We start from the raw sequence: 2,721 nt of genomic DNA on the forward strand, positions 1-2,721 counted from the left end.
ACGAGATGCCCGTACGATTGCAAGCAGTAAAATTGTGAGACCAATAGAAAACTCTTTGATTTATTATCAACTTCTATATGCATGTAATCACGGTGGAAAGAAGTTTAAGGGCGGTGGGAAAAAAAATCGACAGTCTTGGACATTTAAAGAAGATTGCTCAGTACATGTAAAATTCAAAGCATCGTCTGATGGAAAAGCACTCGAGGTAACATCGGTTCAAATGAAGCACAATCATGTCACTTTGAAGGTAAGTTTACAGATTAGTTGACATATAGTATGCTTTTAGAATTCGTGCTTGAACAGCATTTTATTCATAAAAGATATATTTTGTAGGTTCTACATGCACATAGCCCTAGCCAAAGAAAACTTTCCAGTAACATGAAGGAAAGCGTCAAGGATTATTTGAATATGAAGGCCAATAGAAAAATGATACAGCAAAAAGTTCAAGAAAGTATTGGTAAAATTGTTACTTTACAAGATTTAACAAATATGAAGATATCCGATCAATCAAGAAAAGAAAACTTAGATGGCTGCTTAAATATACTTAAAGCTAAATACGGTAAACTAAAATATTCTATTATCGTCTTATGAGTCCCCATAACTACTCTGTTTTCAGGTGCCAATGTAGCTGTTTTGCGAGACGAAGACAATAATTTCAGAGGACTTTTCATTCAAAGTTCAACCATGAAAAGTACAATGAAGGCTTTTCCAGAATTTCTTGCAGTAGATGCTACATATAAATTATTTAAATTAGGATTACCTGTTTTTCTCATAAAGGACGTCCAAAAGGACAGGACTTAACAGTCATAGGACTACCAAAGAAAAAGAAAAGATGTACTGTAGCATTTGCTAAACAATCCTATCATGAAAAATAAAATGTAATCCTGAATTGCTTCGTTAAGGATCGTAACATCGTTAGAGACATCACAAATGGGAAATTTCTTGAAACTGTAGACCTTAAAATGCTCCCCGAAGAAATATCACATGCAATTCTTGATGAGGCTGTTGATATCCACATGATAAGGTAAGTCTAGCGATACCTAATAATTACCAAATTAATAACTAATAATGTAAATTACGATTTTTAGAAGTTTTTGCACCGAGAAAGCCTTTGAAAAAATAACCAATCTAGTTGAGCAGAAACGACTTCAACAAAGTTGGTTTTGTTCTGTGTGCAGTGAAGACACGCAGAAAAATAATATGTCACTTTGTTGCAGTAGATGCCTTCTATGGAGACATATCCGTTGTGCAGGATTGACTAAGCGACGTAAATCAAAACTGTGGTTTTGCAGAGAATGCTATCTGTAGCATTTTATTTTTAAGTTGACGTAGTATTATTTTTAAGTTGTCAGTTCATAATTTGCAATAAAAACCTGAAAACCAATGCCATATATTACATTTTATCGCAAATACATTTTCAAACCTACAACGGCAACATATACGTCTACCTACATATACACCGTTCCAAGTTAATTTTATTCAGAATAAGCCATGACGGATTTTGGACAACATTACATTACAAATTATTAAGTATTAATCAGTACCCTACTCTGCATTAACGATTAACGGCATTCTAGTACGCGACCGTTCGACGGCATTTTAACGAAAGCATTAAAAAGCCGTCAAGTGCGTCACATCAACGACGTCATACCTATTAACGGCATTTCAGTAGGTTACCGTTTAACGGCAGTTTAAGTACAGCCTTCTTTATATTGTAAAGCGACCTCACATTCAACTTGGTTGAACTAACGGTTGGATCAACGAAATTGGATATTGCCTTCACACTTCACTATTTCACAATAAATCTATCTGTAAAAATCAGATGAATTTTGTTTCCCATAAATACACAGAATTAGAATAGCAAAGGACGAATGGCTTAAACGTGAATGTTCAGAAATTATTAATTCATTCCTTACTCATCGATACCCGATGTAACGAGTACCGAATTTAAAACCGTACAGTTACTTTGATTACTATTACTACTTATAGTATTTAGCATTTATCATGGGTCGTACTTATACGTAATATGGTAATACAGGGTGGCCCATCGAAAACGTTCCGCAAGGCATAACGGCCAGGGTATTTGTTTTTTCAAAAAATCCAAAAACACGTCAATTTTGTTTGTGAGGGGGGCAACTTTTGCCCCAAAAATGATTGCAAAATCTTCAAACTTCTAAGCGGGGGTGTTATCCCCCAACTTTTTTCAAATGGGAAGGGGGGTAAAGTGGCGCCGCAATGAAAAAAGCTTTCTATTATCTATATTTCCCCGCTTCGTTTTTGAAATTCGGTCGAGTCAATGAGAAAATATGAAAGATCGAAATTTAAAAAGTTTATTTAAACATTTATCAGAGTAAATGATAAGGATAAATTCCTTCGACCAATTTGCTGTTTTTCTTATTATTTCTAGATGTTTACGCATTATTTTCACTTGCCACAAGGCTGAACGATCAGGTGCGGTAGTTGCTAGATAGCTATTCTGTGACTTGTGGGTTGAAGTTCTTCTCAATATCGTTAAACTGACCTACAATAGAATTTCCAAAAATACCAGCCCACACGTTCAATTTCTGAGGGTTTTGTGTGTGCACCTCGTGAAAAACCCTGGGGTTGTCCTCAGCCCAGTACCGACAGTTGTGCCGATTAACTACACCGTTCAAAAAGAAAGTACACTCATCCAAAAAACACACATTAAATAGGAAATTATTACTACTCGTTCACTCATAG

At 35.3% G+C, this 2,721-nt stretch overlaps 1 long non-coding RNA gene across 1 annotated transcript; it reads left to right on the plus strand.

Annotated features, from left to right (window-relative positions):
* Window positions 1-356: 356 nt before the first annotated feature.
* On the plus strand, window positions 357-1,529 carry LOC115880639. Its single transcript, XR_004049915.1, has 3 exons — window positions 357-559; window positions 617-1,024; window positions 1,089-1,529. It is a non-coding gene; the product is annotated as an uncharacterized LOC115880639 (long non-coding RNA).
* Window positions 1,530-2,721: the final 1,192 nt, after the last annotated feature.

Source organism: Sitophilus oryzae, unplaced genomic scaffold (assembly GCF_002938485.1).
Source record: "Sitophilus oryzae breed Bouriz unplaced genomic scaffold, Soryzae_2.0 scaffold_1639_pilon_pilon, whole genome shotgun sequence".
Lineage (NCBI taxonomy): Eukaryota > Metazoa > Arthropoda > Insecta > Coleoptera > Curculionidae > Sitophilus > Sitophilus oryzae.